The 18,582-nt window shown below is 45.1% G+C and overlaps 1 protein-coding gene across 2 annotated transcripts in view; it reads left to right on the top strand.

Annotated features, from left to right (window-relative positions):
* Positions 1-11,303: 11,303 nt before the first annotated feature.
* Positions 11,304-18,582, top strand: part of LOC120996032 (retinol dehydrogenase 7-like) — a 48,194-nt gene continuing 40,915 nt past the window's right edge. Inside the window, exon 1 of one of the 2 annotated variants that reach the window (XM_040425689.1) lies at positions 11,304-11,457. The gene's annotated coding sequence lies outside the window, so the exon portion shown is untranslated. The remainder of the gene's footprint in view (positions 11,458-18,582) is intronic. The other variant, XM_040425688.1, reaches the window with a different exon arrangement.

The raw sequence follows: 18,582 nt of genomic DNA, 5'->3' as shown, positions 1-18,582 counted from the left end.
AGGGTGGCCCCGGCTCATTTCATCCCGGACGGCATTAAGAAGGAGATCCTGGCGGGAAAGGATGTGAACTTGGCATCCATCCTCATCGCCTCACAGGACCTCCCTGAGAACAGGGTCATCAATTGTGGTGACGTCTCCCTTGTTCTGAGGGCAAAGGACGCTAGGCTGAACCGGAAGCTCACCATCCCGGAATTTGTTTTGGCGTTCAGCCTGTTCAGGGATGTCGTGTGCTCGGCCCAGCCCACAAGAAGGGAGGAACTAGATTCCTACCTCTATCTGGTCACCGATCTGGGGCATAAGTACGGTGGCGCGTCATTTTATGACTATCACCGCTCCTTCTCCGCGAAGGCTGCGGCTGCCCTGGCTCAATTCCAGTTCATCACCAATTGGGCAAATATAGACATGGAATTGTTCTGCCGTCACTTCGCGGGCCTCAGGGCCACGTCCTGCTCAGGGTGTCAATCCATCTTTCATTCCGCGGACTGGTGTCCAAGCGCGGTCAACCCTGTCCAGGATAGGTCCCTGCCTGGACCCTCAGGTCTCCAACTGGGCACCCCCGGAGTGGACAAACTGGGCAGGCCCATCGTGTACCTGGGCAAGAGCCAGGTCTGTAATAATTACAACAGGCATGGCTGCAGCTTCAACAGTTGCAGGGCCCTCCATGTTTGCTCGCAGTGTTTCAGGGCTCACCCGCGTTCCGCCTGTCCCAAGGGGTCGGCGAAGCAGCTATGACTAGCCGACATTGACCTCGACCTCCTTGGAATCCTTCTGCAGGGCCACCCCGACCGGGGGTTTGTGCAGTTTTTGCTGTCCGGCTTCACAGAGGGATTTCACACGGGCCTCATTGCTCTGCCGCAGACGCCTTGGGAGGGCGGCAACCTGAGGTCAGCTTCTCAAGACCCGGCAGCGGTTGAGGAGTTGCTCCAAGCAGAGGTCGACAAAGGGTTCCTAATTGGGCCACTTGAGTCGATACCGTTTTCCTCCTGGCGCATCAATCCCATTGGCCTGGTGTCCAAAAAAAATACAAATAAAAAAAGGTTAATTTATGACCTGTCCGCGCCTCATGCCTCTGCAGTCCCCAGTCTCAACTCGCTCATCCCATCCGAGGAGTTCTCCATCAAATATTCCTCCATAGACGAGGCGATTAAAGGTATAGTAAACTCCGGCAGGGGTTCCTGGTTGGCAAAAGCGGACATCTCAGACACCTTCAAGCTCCTCCCCGTCAAACCGTACTTATGGGGTTACTACGGGCTTAGATGGGCCAGTCGCTATTACTTCGCAAACAGGCTCACGTTTGGGTCGAAGAGTAGCCCTTGGTTGTTCGACCAATTTGCCAAGGCCCTGCACTAGATCCTCGTCCACCATGGCGGATTACCAACGGTCATCCACTACCTCGATGACTTCCTGATCATCGAGGGTCCACAAGGCAGGTCGGGCAACCTGGCTACTCTTCTTAAGATTTTTTCCAGCCTACAGGTCCCGATAGCCCACGCAAAAACTGAGGGCCCCGCCCACAGGGTGACGTTCCTTGGTATCACCCTGGATTCCATCCGGATGGAGGCCAGCCTCCCGGAGGAAAAACTGGCGAGTTGCCATGCGGCAATTTCCCACGCCATGTCCGTGGGCTATCTGTCCAGGGTGGAGCTCCAATCCCTGCTGGGGCGTTTCAACTTTGCCTCCAGAATTATGCCCCAGGGCAGGGCTTTCACCTCTAGGTTGCTCCAGTTACTGCCTTTGGCCCCTGACCAGAACAGCATCGTCCACTTGGACAGCCAGGCCAGGGCGGACCTGGCCATGTGGTCCCGGTTTCTATCCTCCTGGAACGGGATCTCCCTTTTTGTACCAGCATGGGCACCATCATACCCCACCGTTTTCTCGGACGCTGCTGCGTCCCGGGGGTATGCCGCTATTTTTGGGTCCCATTGGATGGCTGGCCAGTGGCCCGTAGAGATCCGGTCAGTCGCCGAAAGTCTGAGTTCTTCTTCCCTTCTGGAGCTCTACCCCATCGTGGCGGCAGCCCAGAGCTGGGGTCATCGTTGGGCGAACACACCGGTGATGTTCATCACCGATAACCAAGCGTTGGTGGGCATCATCACAAAAGGTCGGGCTAAATCCCCCAGGATCATGTCCCTCCTGCGCAGACTAGTTTGGCTCTCCCTCACTTATAATTTCCATATGTTCTGCAGTCACATCCCGGGGGTCGAGAACGTAGCGGCAGATGCCCTGTCCCGATTTAATTTCCCCCTCTTTTTTCAGGTGCTGCCAGGAGCGGACCCCTCGGGGTTCCCCCCTCCGGTCTTCCAGTCTCTAGTGATGGACTAGAGTCCCTCCTTGCTCACGCCAGGAACCTGGTTCAGCACTCCCTCTCCTCCAATACCATCAGGAACTACCAAGCCGGTGTCAAGGTTTACGAAGGTTTCGCCAGGTCCCACCCGCAAGGTGGCTTAGACGAGGTCTCCTACACCCTGGCGTTTATAGCCCACTGTCACCGCAATCTCAGGCTATCCTTCAACACCATCAAGCTGTACCTAGCGGGGGTTCAACACTGCGCAATGCTCCATAACCCGAAGGGAGGTTCCATCTTTTCAGTGCAGGCGGTAAAAGCTGTCCTTAGGGGGGTCCAGAAGTGCGGGGTCGTCCCTCCCGTCCGTAGGCAGCCTGTCTCCGGCGAGATGTTTAGGCGACTCACGTCCGCGCTGGATGGTCTTCCTTTTGGGCACTCTCCTAGTTTGATTATCAAAGCAGCAATGTACCTCGGGTTTTACGGGTTCCTCAGGCCAGGTGAGTTCACCAGCACCTCCCCTAATCGTCAGGGGTTGCAGGTGCGACAGTTGTCTTGGGCCCATGACCATTTCGTCCTCTGGCTCCCTTCCACGAAGGTCAACCAGCATGGACCACCTACGGAGGTCAGGTTTTTCAAAACCTCCAACGATTGGTGCCCAGTCATGGTCCTCCGTCAATTGCTAGCCCTGTTGCAAGATGCCTCCCCAGAGGCCCCGCTGCTTCCTTGGCGTGGGGGGCCCCTGACGTCAATCCAGTTTGTGGCCCACATCAGAACGCTGGCCTCAGGTCTCGGTTATAACCCGCTGGCCATCACAGGACACTCACTCGGAATCGGAGCCGCGTCCTCAGCATCAAAAAACGGGGTCCCGGCTCACGTGATTAAGTGCATGGGTAGGTGGCGCTCTTCTTGCTTCACGAGATACATCCCAAACCCGCATGTAGAGATTTCCCAGGCATTTTGTAACCTTGCTCTCTGAGTGGTATTAAAGGCTTTGTCAGTACTCTGCTCTCCTCGTTTATTTTTGCCCACTACTAGGCTTACCCTCGCTCCTGGCTTCCGGCACAACACAGCCAGCTAGGTTAGGGGAAGCGCTTCACCCTCTCATCACAGTTAAGCCTCTCCCATAAATTATGTATGATTATGTAGTGCAGATCGTTATTGAAGTGGTGAAACCAAATATGGGATTTAATTTTCTGCAATTTTTTTTTTATTGAAAAGCTTTTTTTTTCTAAGGAAAAAGGTGCATTTTTTAACTTGGAGATTTTTTTTATGTAATAAACCTTTACCTTTTTTTTTACCGATTGCTAGTCCTGCAGAATTCTATAACAGGTAATCTTTTGATTGCCTTTAGAGTACCGTGTACAGTGCGTTATACTGTCACTGCTATACTGACAGGCATATCCTGATAGGCATACACATTTGGCCCTTGGTTGCCATGCAAAGACTCCTTCCTGTACACCACTTAGATGCTGCAGTCAGTATTGACTGTGGCATCTAAGGGGTTAAACAACCCAGATCAGTGCTTCTGCTAGGAGAACCAAGCCACTGATCTCCGCTGCACAGGAGAATCCTGCAGCACTTAGGCCTCTTTCACACGGGCGTTGCGGGAAAATGTGCAGGTGCGTTACGGGAACACCCGTGATTTTTCTGCGCGAGTGCAAAACATTGTAATGCGTTTTGCACTCACGTGAGAAAAATCGCGCATGTTTGGTACCCAAACCCGAACTTCTTCACAGAAGTTCGGGCTTGGGTTAGGTGTTCTGTAGATTGTATTATTTCCCCTTATAACATAGTTATAATGGAAAATAATAGCATTCTGAATACAGAATGCATAGTAAAATAGCGCTGGAGGGGTTAGAAAAAAAAAAAAAAAAAATTAACTCACCTTAGTCCACTTGATCGCGATGCCCGGCATCTCCTTCTGTCTCCTTTACTGAACAGGACCTGTGGTGAGCATTCATTACAGGTCAAAGACTTGTGGTGACGTCACTCCGGTCATCACATGATCCATCACCATGGTAAAAGATCATGTGATGGATCATGTGATGACCGGAGTGACGTCACCACAGGTCCTTGACCTGTAATGAATGCTCACCACAGGTCCTGTTCAGTAAAGGAGACGGAAGGAGATGCCGGGCATCGCGATCAAGTGGACTAAGGTGAGTTAAATTATTTTTAATTTTTTTTTAACCCCTCCAGCGCTATTTTACTATGCATTCTGTATTCAAAATGCTATTATTTTCCATTATAACTATGTTATAAGGGGAAATAATACAATCTACAGAACACCTAACCCAAGCCCGAACTTCTGTGAAGAAGTTCGGGTTTGGGTACCAAACATGCACGTTTTTTCTCACGCGAGGGCAAAACGCATTACAATGTTTTGCACTCGAGCGGAAAAATCACGGGTGTTCCCGTAATGCACCTGCACCCGATCGTCTCCTAGCAACCGTGCGTGAAAATCGCACCGCATTCGCACTTGCTTGCGGATGCTTGCGATTTTCACGCAACCCCATTCACTTCTATGGGGCCTGCGTGAAAAATGCAAAATATAGAGCATGCTGCGATTTTCACGCAACGCACAAGTGATGTGTGAAAATCACCGCTCATGTGAACAGCCCCATAGAAATGAATAGGTCGGTATTCAGTGCGGGTGCAATGCGTTCACCTCACGCATCGCATCCACGCGGAATACTTGCCCATCTGAAAGGGGCCTTAGACTGGGATGCTTTTCCTGGGCTCCGGTTATGCAGGGGTTGCGCTGCGCCATAAAATCAACTGGTTGACAGTATAACAGCTGAATGCACCTATATTTTCTCCGGGGATTGAAAAAGTTGCCCAGTATGAGGGGTATTAAAGAGAGGAAACACCAACCCTGCCCATGAGCCTCACCTTCTCCAATTCCTTTGCACCATGTAGGTACAAGCCATATTGGCAGTGGTGGGATAGTAACACTCCGTTATTAATTTATCCATGCATTTTCAGGAGTAATAAAAGGGCAACGACACCAAGCAGAGATCTAAAAAAGGAAGCACAAGCCTTTCAGCTAAAACAGACATGACAGGAGAAAAGGCAGATTCCCTAGAAGTTCAATGCTTTGCTGTCTATTTGATGATTTATGTCTATGTAGAATTTTATTGTGACATACACGAGTTAAAGATATAATCCCCCAAAAAGTATTACTATGTGATAAATAGAACATTTTAAATGAAGTATTATTGCAATGTAGAGTACATGCAACAATAATATTGTGCAGCGTTGTAAATTACATGTAAATTACATTTTTCTCTCTGCTGTGTATCCTTCTGGTCCACCTTCTCCTGCATTCAGAGGTGGACTAAAATGGTCAGTAGCTTCCCTTCTCCCTTCCCCTCCTCTTAGCGCCAGTGTAGTGATCCCATAAAGAAGCAGATGAAGTGGTCCTGACACATTCATATATCCCTATTTCTACATTTATAGAAATAAATGGCCATATCTCTAGACAATGGAGACGCAAATTGCATTATGTACCATATGTATCTCTGGGGCTTCACGTGAGGGACTATTTTCTATGCAGGGGAGGAAGGGGTTAACAAGAATTAATTACAAATCTGTTCTGGGCAATGGCGGTGCTTGAAGAACTAATGCCTGCCCACAGGAAAGCAAGCAAGTTTAAGGCGTTTTGTGCTGCATCCAAAACGCGGCAGCACCCTAAGCGAGTTCAAAACAGTTGAAAAAATTCATGCGATAACCCCTGTTCGAAATCTCTGCAGCCACGTACAGTCCTTCCTTTCATTCTTCCCCTCCCTTTAGGATCCACTCCAAGTCTTGGACAATTTAAGTACATGCAGAAGCTGAGCCAAAACTTGCTCCAGGCAAATACAGCCAAAGCACTAGCTGAGAGTGTGATATATAAAGATAAAGTCCACCACTTATTTCCGCTGTTTACTGAAGTATATGGGGTCAGCTCTGTAACCATATAACACTTCAAGAACCCATAAGGTAAGACATACTGTAACATTACGTCCTTTACAGTTAGTATTCACTAATCGTAGCATCTGCTGTTCAAGCACAAAAAGTCAGAGGCAGGAAAGTTACAGTTCTGACGGTTGCGCGCACATAAAACGCCATGCAAATGTAACAGCTGTAAGTGGCCTCGTGCTCTCCACAGTAATATACTCATGTAGATTATATTCTTACAGTAGAAATGATATATATATTATAGCACAGCCACAGACTCAATCATTACTATGCTATTTTGTAAAATATTTTTTTTATGATACAGTATTATTGTATGTACCAGTGTTTCCAGTGTCTGCCTGTGTCTCTGCGGTTGGAGCAGTGTGCTGCTGCTGCTGCTGCATATAGTGTTTGCTTTTGCATTAGTGATGAGCGGCAGGGGTTATATTCGAATTCGCAATATTTCACAAATATTTGGGCGAATATTCGTCATATATATTTGCAAATTCAAGATTATTTTCTTGATTGTGAAAAATCTGCAGTGTAATGCGCGCAAAATACAGGCGTGGGTCACTTTTGCTACATTTTCCAAGCTGCTAGAAGTTTCCTGAGACTGGAGAAAATGGTTGGTACGGCAGAACATTAACCTCTTCACGAACGCAATCTGTATATATACGTGATAGCTGCACATACCCCGTGCAGCTATCACGTGTATAGACGTCAAGCCAGCTCTTTAATCCAAGCGCTGCAAAGCGCTTGGATTAAAGCTTCTGCCCGAGCCCTGCTGCTGTCACGGACAGCATACAGTCTAGTAATGCCAGCAAGGGGCCAATCAGAGTGGCCCCTTGCTGGCAATCGATCCGATTGGTTAGTCTGTGCAGACTAACCAATCGGATCGCGGCAGTGTTAAAATGCCGGTTTCAGGCTCTGATCTGCGCTCTGCAGATCACAGCCTGAAATCGGTAATGTGTCCTGAAGCCCCCGATCTGTGCCCCCTTCTTGTCCTTCTTCTTACCCTGCCCCCGATGCGGTCCGCCCCCTCCTGCCCCGATCTGTAATAAATAAAATGCTGCCCCCGATGCGTCCGCCCCCTTCTGCCCCGATCTGTAACAAGTAAAATGCTGCCCCCTGCCCCGATCTGTAATAAGTAAAATGCTGCCCCCTGCCCCCGATGCGTCCGCCCCCTCCTGCCCCGATCTGTTATAAGTAAAATGCTGCCCCCGATGCGGTCCCCCTTCTGTGTGTGATGGCGGCGGCTCCATTCCTGAGCCGCCGCCATCAGCAGCGTGTGTCAGCTCTATGCTGACACTGCTGTAACCGCATAGATGCCGCAGTAGCGGCATCCATGGGGTTAATAGAGGGAGGGGGCTCCCTCTCTCTCAACCATCAGGGCTGCTGCGATCGCAGCGCCCGATGGTTGCCATGGCAACCGGACGCTTTGCAAAGGCGTCCGGTTGCCATGGCATAGGCGTCCGGTGCTGCCACCTACAGGCATCTGATTGTATTATACTTTGCAATGCAAAAGCATTGCAAAGTATAGTACAACCATCAGCCCCACTGGATCTTCAAGATCCAAGAGGGAACTGATAAAAAAAAAATTTAAAATAATAAAAGTAAAAATAAATAAATAAAAATGTAAAAAAAAAATCCTTTTCCTATAAAAAAAAACAAAAAAACAAACAAAAAACACACATATTAGGTGTCACCGCGTCCGTAGCGACCATCTCTATAAATATATCACATCATCAACCCCGTCCAATAAACACCATAAAAAATAAAAACGGTGTAAAAAAATAAGCCATTTTTGTCACCTTACATCACAAAAAGTGCAACAGCAAGCGATCAAAAAAGGCGTATATACCCCAAAATAGTACCAATCAAACCGTTACCTCATCCCGCAAAAAAAGCCCATATTTAAGACAATCGCCCAAAAAATAAAAAAGCTATGGCTCTCAGACTATAGAGACACTAAAACATCATTTTTTTGGTTTCAGAAATGCTATTATTGTGTAAAACTTAAATAAATAAGAAAAAGTATACATATTGGGTATTGCCACGTCCGTAACGATCTGCTCTATAAAACTGTCACATGACCTAACCCCTCAGATGAACGCTGTAATAAAAAAAAAAAGTTCCAAAACAGCCAATTTTTTGGCCACCTTGTCCTATAAAGTGTAATAATGAATGATCAAAAAATCCTATGTACCCAAAAATGGTACCAATAAAAACCTCAACTCTTTCTTCAAAAAATGAGCCCCTGCACAAGACGATCGGTAGAAAAATAAAAAACATATGGCGTTCAGAAAACCAATCCAGCAAAATCTGCCTTCCAAAAACCATACGGTGTTCCTTTCCTTCTGCGCCCTGCCGTGCGCCCTTACATCAGTTTACGACCACATGTTGGGTGTTTCTGTAAACCGCAGAATCAGAGTAATAAATATTGAGTTTTGTTTGGCTGTTAATTCTTAATGTGTTAAAAAAAAAAATGTAATAAAATAGAAAATCTGCTAAAAAAGTGAAATTTAGAAATTTCCTGTCCATTTTCCTTTAATTCTTGTGGAACACCTAAAGGGTTAATAACGTTTGTAAAATTGGTTTTAAGTAACTTGAGGGGTCTAGTTTCTACAATGGGGTCATTTATGGGGGTATCTACTATATAGGCCCCACAAAGTGACTTCAGACCAGAACTAGTCCTTAAAAAGTGGGTTTTGGAAATTTTCTTAAAAATTTTAAGAATTGCTTCTAAACTTCTAAGCCTTGTAACGTCCTAAAAAAATAAAATAACATTTCCAAAATGATGCCAACATAAAGTAGACATATGGGGAATGTTATGTAATAAATATTTTATGAGGTATCACTTTCTGTTTTAGAAGCAGAGAAATTGAAATTTAGAAAATTGCTAATTTTTATTTATTTTTGGTAAATTTGGGATTTTTTCATAAATAAAGGTGATATATATTGACTCAAATTTATGACTGTCATGAAGTACAATGTGTCACGAGAAAACAATCTCAGAATGGCGTGGATAAGTAAAAGTGTTCCAAAGCTATTACCACTTAAAGTGACGCATGTCAGATTTGTAAATTTTGACCTGGACACTGGGGCATCAATGACCTTTGGTCATGAAAGGGTTAAAAATGGCTTTATATGCAGAGTGCTCGAATATATTCGCGATTGCGCTAATCGGCACTAATGATGCGAATATTTTGGCGCAATATGTGGAACTTCACATTTTAGCAGGTCTGAGTAGATATTACTGATTGGTGCACTAAGTATTGTTGTGACATCACAGCACTATGTCTGTAGCATGTATGTATGGACAGAAGAACCTATCACTAGTGTTGAGCGCGAATATTCGAATAGCGAATATTAATCGCGAATATACCAACTTTGCTAATTCGCGAATATTTCGAATATAGTGCTATATATTCACTAAATCGAATATTCGTCATTTTTTAACATCTGAAAACATGATTCCTCCCTGCTTCTTTCTTGTGGGTCAATGAGTCATTGGCCCACAAGCAACTTAAGCAGGGCGGAATCATGTTTTCATATGGAAAAAAAATGACGAATATTCTAAAAAACAAATATATAGCAATATAGGGAATATATTCGTTATTTTGAATATTCGCCTTTTTTCCCCCAATCTGTACAGTTGTTTGCATATTCCTCCCGGACAAGTGTCTCCGTCACCATGGGAACGCCTGTGGGTTAGAAAATACCATCGGATCTGTTTTCCCTGAGATCGTGAAAACTCAGATCCGATGGTATATTCTAACCCACAGGCGTTCCCATGGTGACGGGGACACTTGTCGGGGAGGAGTATGCCAAAATGGAATAAAAGTACAGATTGAAAAAAAAAATACGAATATTCGAAATAACGAATATAATTGCTATATTGCTATAACGTCGTTTTTTAGAATATTCGTCATATTCTAAAAAACAAAGTTATAGCAATATAGCGAATATTCGTAAAATACACATATAGACTGCAATTTAGCTAATATAGTGCTATAGTATATTTTTTTTAATAGTGTACATTTTTTCCAAATCTGAAGTTCAGCACCATTTTTTTTTTTATTACCAGGGGTTAAATTCCGCAGTATCAGGGACAGGCATCTTCAGGAAGGGACAGATAGTGCAGGGCTGGAAAATCGCTTTGCACCATGTAGGTACAAGCCATATTGGCAGTGGTGGGATAGTAACACTCCGTTATTAATTTATCCATGCATTTCCAGGAGTAATAAAAGGGCAACGACACCAAGCAGAGATCTAAAAAAAGAAGCACAAGCCTTTCAGCTAAAACAGACATGACAGGAGAAAAGGCAGATTCCCTAGAAGTTCAATGCTTTGCTGTCTATTTGATGATTTATGTCTATGTAGAATTTTATTGTGACATACACGAGTTAAAGATATAATCCCCCAAAAAGTATTACTATGTGATAAATAGAACATTTTAAATGAAGTATTATTGCAATGTAGAGTACATGCAACAAAAATATTGTGCAGCGTTGTAAATTACATGTAAATTACATTTTTCTCTCTGCTGTGTATCCTTCTGGTCCACCTTCTCCTGCATTCAGAGGTGGACTAAAATGGTCAGTAGCTTCCCTTCTCCCTTCCCCTCCTCTTAGCGCCAGTGTAGTGATCCCATAAAGAAGCAGATGAAGTGGTCCTGACACATTCATTTATCCCTATTTCTAAATTTATAGAAATAAATGGCCATATCTCTAGACAATGGAGACACAAATTGCATTATGTACCATATGTATCTCTGGGGCTTCACGTGAGGGACTATTTTCTATGCAGGGGAGGAAGGGGTTAACAAGAATTAATTACAAATCTGTTCTGGGCAATGGCGGTGCTTGAAGAACTAATGCCTGCCCACAGGAAAGCAAGCAAGTTTAAGGCGTTTTGTGCTGCATCCAAAACGCGGCAGCACCCTAAGCGAGTTCAAAACAGTTGAAAAAATTCATGCGATAACCCCTGTTCCAAATCTCTGCAGCCACGTACAGTCCTTCCTTTCATTCTTCCCCTCCCTTTAGGATCCACTCCAAGTCTTGGACAATTTAAGTACATGCAGAAGCTGAGCCAAAACTTGCTCCAGGCAAATACAGCCAAAGCACTAGCTGAGAGTGTGATATATAAAGATAAAGTCCACCACTTATTTCCGCTGTTTACTGAAGTATATGGGGTCAGCTCTGTAACCATATAACACTTCAAGAACCCATAAGGTAAGACATACTGTAACATTACGTCCTTTACAGTTAGTATTCACTAATCGTAGCATCTGCTGTTCAAGCACAAAAAGTCAGAGGCAGGAAAGTTACAGTTCTGACCAGGGCCAGACTGGAACAAAAAATAGGCCCAGGCATTTTTGACTGAGCAGCCCAATCACATGACCCCCAAAAGGCCACACCCCCTTGCAGTCTAGGGGCGGAGCCAAAATCGGAAGCACAATTGAGAGACAGGGCCAGCCACCAGTAAGAGAGGAAGGCTTCTGTAATGACCGACGTCACGCACAGGGAGGATAAAAAGGGAAAGCCCTGCCCAAGGGAGAGGGAAAGGTGGTGACCCCTAACTCACTTTGCGGCTGGCACCTGACTGCCCTGACGTCCCTAGACGGGTTCCTCACCCGTGCGGCGATCACGTGCCTAAACCCTGGCTTTCCCTAAAATGAACCCTAGATAGTGAATCGCTAGTCCGCACCACTATCACTAAGAGGGAAACACCAGGGAGAGGACAGACAAAACAGACAAACACATACACCCAGGTGGGCGATCACAATAGACCACAAAGGTCCAACAGGGATCCGGAGGGTAGCGTTCTGGACCAACTACCAGAGAACGCAGCAACACAGCTCCAGAAGGTCAGAATAGATGCCCAGGCAGGAAGTTCTATCTCTGGCAACCAGAGAAGTGTGAGAGAGGAATATAAGGAGGTTTGGGAGTGCTGGACAAGGAACAGCTGAGGAGAAGGCGCTACGGATCCCTGAGTGAGCCAAAAGGGTTTGCAAAGCAAACCCAGAAAGCTACCATAAGGAAAACAGCCCTATCTTAAATAGAGCGTGCAGCCAACCGCTGCGACTTCCTGACCCCGGGTATAACGGAGTCAGGCGTGGTTCTCGATACCCTCGTGACAGCTTCAGCCAACACACAAGCTTCTTTGGGGGTCCCCAGGTGACATTAGGGGTCTTAGTACGATCCGGCCACCTAATCCAGCAGAAAATGCAAGGAATCGACTGGACACAAAGCACAGCATGCAGCGGTTTATGTCCCGCTGATTCTCTGCATTTTTCCCAGATTGTGGCCGGATCTCTGCCGTACCCCATTATAGTTAATGGGGCTGGCGGGCATTCTGTCTGCATCCAGCAGTGCCGGATCCAGTGAATTCTCAGCTGGAACAGCCTGCCAGGATCACTAACGCAGATGTGAAAGTAGCCTAATACAGCGCCCTATACCTCTTATATCCAGTGACGTCTCCTCTGATGTAGACGTTCTCTTTCTTCATCTTCTCCATTCAGACCAGACCACGTGATAATTTCTTTCAGCCACCTCACGTCTCTGCAGAGTTTGACAGACATCTTAGTTTCCTACTTTTCCATCATCCTCCAATTAACATCCCATCATGCACCCCCAATACTGAGAAGCTGTGCTCCCCAAAACTATACTGCAAAAAGAACTGTGCTAAGCTGATGCTGTGTCAGGGTGCCCCCAAAGTAATGGTGCTCCCAAAGTCCCAACAATAGTAATTATTTCTTTGACAGAGTGCATTTAGTAGTAATAGTGCTCCTACAGTGCCCCCAACAGTAATTGTGTCCCACAAGTAATAATGCTCCCATAGTCCCCCAGTTGTAATAAAGCCCACCATAATGCCCCGATAGTAATAATTCTCTTTATAATGTGTGACAGTAGAACCCCCCCCCCCCCTTATAATGTGCACTAGTACAAAAAATGCCCTGTTGTGTGGCAGTAAAAAAAGAAATACCTCCTCTTAGTGCCCCCAGTAGAGCCAATGTCCCCAGAGTGCCCTTATGTGTTCCAATGACCCGTACTGTGTGCCACTACAAAAAACACTTAGTGCCCCCAGTTGAGCTTAGGTGCCCATAGTGACCTTATAATTTGTGCCAGTATAAAATACTCCTATATAGTCCCCCCAGAAGATGCCCCCATAGTGCTCCTTCCCCATCTCCATAGTGCCCTCCATAATGTGGCACTATAAAATGCCCCTATAGACTGCCCCACATAGATACCCCCATAATGCTCCTTTCCTCCCTTCCCCAAAGTGGCATCAAAATGGGTGCTAGTATTAAATCACCCTATATAATGCCCTCATAGTGCTCTTGTCCCCCACTTCTCCATAGTGACCACCTATAATGCGTGCCAGTATATAGGGCCCCCAGTAGATGCCCCCATAGTGCTCCTTCCCCTGTTCTCCATAGTGCCCCCCCATAATGTGCCAGTATATAGGGCCCCCAAAGTGCTTTCCCTCTTCTCCATAGTGCCCCCGTATTGTGCCAGTATATAGGCCCCCCCATATTGTGTCAGTATATATGGCCCCATAGTGCTTCCCTCTTCTCCATAGTGCTGACCCCACCATATTGTGCCAGTATATAGGGCCCCATAGTGCTTCCCCTCTTCTGCATAGTGTCCCCCATGTTGTGCCAGTATATAGGGCCCCATAGTGCCCCCCCATATTGTGCCAGTATATAGGGCCCCATAGTGCTTCCCCTCTTCTCCATAGTGCCCCCCATGTTGTGCCAGTATATAGGGCCCCATAGTGCTTCCCCTCTTCTACATAGTGCCCCCCATGTTGTGCCAGTATATAGGCCCCCCATATTGTGCTAGTATATATGGCCCCATAGTGCTTCCCTTCTTCTCCATAGTGCCGACCCCCCCATATTGTGCCAGTATATAGGGCCCCATAGTGCTTCCCCTCTTCTGCATAGAAACATGGAATGTGTCAGCAGATAAGAACCATTTGGCCCATCTAGTCTGCCCAATATACTGAATACTATGGATAGCCCCCGGCCCTATCTTATATGAAGGATGGCCTTATGCCTATCCCATGCATGCTTAAACCCCTTCACTGTATTTGCAGCTACCACTTCTGCAGGAAGGCTATTCCATGCATCCACTACTCTCTCAGTAAAGTAATACTTCCTTATATTACTTTTAAACCTTTGCCCCTCTAATTTAAAACTGTGTCCTCTTGTGGTAGTTTTTCTTCTTTTAAATATGCTCTCTTCCTTTACCGAGTTGATTCCCTTTATGTATTTAAAAGTTTCTATCATATCCCCTCTGTCTCTTCTTTCTTCCAAGCTATACATATTAAGGTCCTTTAACCTTTCCTGGTAAGTTTTATCCTGCAATCCATGTACTAGTTTAGCATAGTGTCCCCCCCATATTGTGCCAGTATATAGGGCCTCATAGTGCCCCCCCCCCCATATTGTGCCAGTATACACTCACCTAAAGAATTATTAGGAACACCATACTAATACGGTGTTGGACCCCCTTTTGCCTTCAGAACTGCCTTAATTCTACGTGGCATTGATTCAACAAGGTGCTGATAGCATTCTTTAGAAATGTTGGCCCATATTGATAGGATAGCATCTTGCAGTTGATGGAGATTTGAGGGATGCACATCCAGGGCACGAAGCTCCCGTTCCACCACATCCTAAAGATGCTTTATTGGGTTGAGATCTGGTGACTGTGGGGGCCATTTTAGTACAGTGAACTCATTGTCATGTTCAAGAAACCAATTTGAAATTATTCGAGCTTTGTGACATGGTGCATTATCCTGCTGCAAGTAGCCATCAGAGGATGGATACATGTACTCATTCTGTTTACGCCAAATTCGGACTCTACCATTTGAATGTCTCAACAGAAATCAAGACTCATCAGACCAGGCAACATTTTTCCAGTCTTCAACAGTCCAATTTTGGTGAGCTCGTGCAAATTGTAGCCTCTTTTTTTCTATTTGTAGTGGAGATGAGTGGTACCCGGTGGGGTCTTCTGCTATTGTAGCCCATCCGCCTCAAGGTTGTGCGTGTTGTGGCTTCACAAATGCTTTGCTGCATACCTCGGTTGTAACGAGTGGTTATTTCAGTCAACGTTGCTCTTCTATCAGCTTGAATCAGTCGGCCCATTCTCCTCTGACCTCTAGCATCCACAAGGCATTTTTGCCCACAGGACTGCCGCATACTGGATGTTTTTCCCTTTTCACACCATTCTTTGTAAACCCTAGAAATGGTTGTGCGTGAAAATCCCAGTAACTGAGCAGATTGTGAAATACTCAGCGCGGCCCGTCTGGCACCAACAACCATGCCACGCTCAAAATTGCTTAAATCACCTTTTTTTCCTATTCTGACATTCAGTTTGGAGTTCAGGAGATTGTCTTGACCAGGACCACCCCCCTAAATGCATTGAAGCAACTGCCATGTGATTGGTTGACTAGATAATTGCATTAATGAGAAATAGAACAGGTGTTCCTAATAATTCTTTAGGTGAGTGTATATATGATATATATACACTGCCTGTCCAAAAAAAAAGTTGCCACCTGGATTTAACTAAGCAAATAGTTATGAGCCTCCTATTGGATAATTACTGCGTGGGCAATTATATTTCAGCTGGCAACGAGTTATTTAACCCCAACTGGTGCAATGAGTTGCTTCTCATTTCCTAAACAACCATGAAAGACACATCTCGCGGTCGTGAAAAAGATGTTAGTCTGTTTGAGAAGGGTCAAATCATTGGCATGCATCAAGCAAAGAAAACATCTAAGGAGATTGCAGAAACTACTAAAATTGGGTTAAGAACTGTCCAACGCATTATTAAAAACTGAAAAGATAGTGGGGACTAGTGTTTTCAGTTTTTCAGCACCAAAGTGCTCGTGTGCTCTACCGAGCACAATACAAGTCAATGGGAGAACCCCAGGCACCCCCTGCTTGGAAGAGAAGAGAGTGTCTGGTTCACAAAAAAAAGGTTAGAAATTGATGGAAACCACATTAAAATTGTTTGGAAACAGCATTAAGAGGATAGCTGGATGCGTCTTGGACTCCTATTATCTACAACATACAATAGACAACCACACAAAGGCTATATGCCAAAAGCCATGTATGTGCAAGCCATCAATCTATCCATGAGACAGATAACAGGCTTAGTCAGCATACCTTACAATGGCAGCCTTGTGCACTATGAGACATTCCAAACCAGCTCTCATCTGACCAGTAATTCTCAAAGTTACTTCAGATATGTTGGATGGCTTGGGTGGACCTGTGCACCTAGATCAATATCATTAGGGAGACAAAAAAGTTTTCTGATTGTCCTAACATAATATTCAATAACCTTTCTATACAGTTTTGTCATGTAAAAACTCATTTGCATAAACATGGGCATATGGGAAAGACATGCTAATGAGCAGAATCTGCCTTGTTTTTCAGCTGAAAAACCATTTGCATGGAAAATTTGCGATCTACACTACTCATGAACAGCACCAACTATGTCATAAGACTATGAAACCAATAGATGGCACTGTACATGAGTCATGAACAGCGACATCTATTGGTTTCATAGTCTTATGACAAGATTATTAGTGTAGCCTTTTGCATGGAAAATTCATGATAAAAATTTGCGATTAGAATATTTGCGATCTACACTACTCATGAACAGCGCCATCTATTGGATTCATAGTCTTGTCATAAGTCTATGAAACAAATAGATGGCGCTGTTCATGAGTCATTACAAGCAGGGCAATAGTCCTCAGATACACCCTAGCAAGCTTATATTATCGCAGATAAAGTGCTAGAAGATGTGTGAATGATAGCAGCAATCCGATATACACCTTAGTGTTAGCGCAGGCTATTATAGGCTGAGTGCTACATGGTGTGTGGACTCTATTTAGCAGTGTGTCCCACTTACTAGTGCCCCAACAAGATGAACAGTGCCATCTATTGGTTTCATAGTCTTATGACAAGAGTAATAGTCTTGTCATAAGACAATGAAACCAATAGATGGCGCTGTTCATGACTCATGAACAGCGCCATCTATTGGTTTCATATTCTCATGACAAGAATATTACTCTTGTCATAAGACTATGAAACCAATAGATGGCGCTGTTCATGAGTAGTGTAGATCGCCAATTTTCCATGCAAATGGTTTTTCAACTTAAAACAAGGCAGATTCTGCTCATTAGCATGTCTTTCCCATATGCCCATGTTTTTGCAAATCAGTTTTTACATGACAAAACTGTATAGAAAGGCTATAGAATATTATGTTAGGACAATCAGAAAACCTTTTGTCTCCCTAATGATATTGCTCTAGGTGCGCACGTCCACCCAAGCCATCCAACAGATGTGAAGTAGCTTTGAGGCTTACTGGCTCTCAGTCGAATGAGAGCTGGTTTGGAATGTCTCATAGTGCACTGCCATTGTAAGGTATGCTGACTAAGCCTGTCATCTGTCTCATGGATAGATTGATGGCTTGCATATACCTGGCTTTTGGCATATAGCCTTTGTGTGGTTGTCTATTGTATGTCATAGATAATAGGAGTCCAAGATGCATCCAGCCATACTCTTAATGCTGTTTCCAATCCATTTTGATGGGGTTTCCATCAATTTCTAACCTTTTTTTGTGACCCAGACACCCTCTCTTCTTCAGAGCAGGGGGTGCCTGGTTTGATGGTTGGGTCTCCCATTGACTTTGATTGTATTAAATTGTACTCGAGCACCCGCAGTATTCGGCCGAGTACTCGGATGTGCTGAGCATATGCTCGATCCGAACAGCAGTTCGGCCGAGCATGCTCGCTTGACACTAGACTTCATGTGTGACTCATGGGGGTGAAATCTCAAGAAAATGGGCAGTCACCTAAAAACTGGAAGCTTGTAACATGGAGTACTCCTGCATGTAGCAGATCATGGACATCCAGTACTGCGGGTAGCAGGTTTGTTGGTATAGTACTGGATTTGTTTATTATATTTTGCCAGAAATCATCAAATCTTTAAAATAATTAAAATGATTAGAAATGTATGAATCCGATGCCCGGGTTCTTATAATTCTGTGAGGGGGCACAATGTGGGCATAATACTGTGCGGTGGCATGAAGGGGGAATAACTACTATGTGGGGGCATTAAGGGGACTGGTTGGGATTAGGTGCACAGTTATGTTTTGAACGGAGTTACGAGACGTGGCCTAGTGCTGAAAAAAATTGCTGTGGCACGCTTTGCATGCCACACAATGTGTCCCTCTTTGTTCGATTGGAAAGTTGGGAGGTATGATTAACATAATGAGAGCAGCAGAATAAAAAGTGTGAGTTCACTGACATTTTCTGCCTTAATGATCTTGGTAAGAAGAAGACTCTGG

Source organism: Bufo bufo, chromosome 3 (genome assembly GCF_905171765.1).
Source record: "Bufo bufo chromosome 3, aBufBuf1.1, whole genome shotgun sequence".
In the NCBI taxonomy this organism is placed as follows: Eukaryota; Metazoa; Chordata; class Amphibia; order Anura; family Bufonidae; genus Bufo; species Bufo bufo.
The sequence above is the reverse complement of the archived record's forward strand: the minus strand, read 5'-3'. Positions and strand labels throughout refer to the sequence as shown.